The sequence below is a fragment of the Pundamilia nyererei genome, unplaced genomic scaffold (assembly GCF_000239375.1).
Source record: "Pundamilia nyererei isolate P.nyererei 1_Seehausen unplaced genomic scaffold, PunNye1.0 scaffold00008, whole genome shotgun sequence".
NCBI classification, from domain to species: domain Eukaryota; kingdom Metazoa; phylum Chordata; class Actinopteri; order Cichliformes; family Cichlidae; genus Pundamilia; species Pundamilia nyererei.
The window spans coordinates 7,870-8,485 of record NW_005187409.1 but is presented as its reverse complement, the minus strand read 5'-3'; the positions used below and the strand labels follow the sequence as shown (position 1 = coordinate 8,485).

General features: G+C 45.5%; 1 protein-coding gene across 1 annotated transcript in view; it reads right to left on the bottom strand.

Annotated features, from left to right (window-relative positions):
* The window catches only part of LOC102209794 (integrin alpha-6-like), a 12,947-nt gene extending 12,582 nt beyond the window's left edge, over window positions 1-365 (bottom strand). Inside the window, exon 1 of the mRNA XM_005722814.1 lies at window positions 297-365. The gene's annotated coding sequence lies outside the window, so the exon portion shown is untranslated. The remainder of the gene's footprint in view (window positions 1-296) is intronic.
* Window positions 366-616: the final 251 nt, after the last annotated feature.

The following is a 616-nucleotide window of genomic DNA, read 5'->3' as shown; positions in this document are numbered from 1 at the left end:
GTCAGGGTTAGTTGAAGTAAACCTGCTAGGGGGCAGGTTAGCTTCACGGAGTGTGTCGTCATAGTAACTCACTCAGAATTAATCTAAACTCGCTTTGTGAAACCGAAAACCCAGAGTTTTCGTTAACTCAGGGTATACTTACTCAGAGTTTGCACTAAACCGGCTTCCTGAAATAGGGCCCAGGACGCGGCAGCTCTGGTGCAGGTGAGTATTTATTAACGAAGGGAAAAACAAACAACAAAGGCACTGGGAACATGAAACTGGAACCTAAACTGGGTAAAACTAACAAAACAAACCAGAAACGAAGATGCAGGGAGGTCCGGGGAACTACACATGGAGAGATGCAGGGAGACCGAGGGGAAACAACACAGACGAACCAGCAACTACTATGACAGAAAACACAACTTAAATACACTCAGAGAACACAGGGAGATTACACACAGGTGGGGAACACAGCTGGGAGTGATTAACGTGACGAGACTAGGGAGGCAAACTGAAAACACTCACATAAGACGCAGACCTTCACAATAAAACAGGAACTTACACATGAAAGGACACAAACTAAGAAACGCGGACTAGATACAGGAACACACGGGCAGAACAGAGTAAACACTAA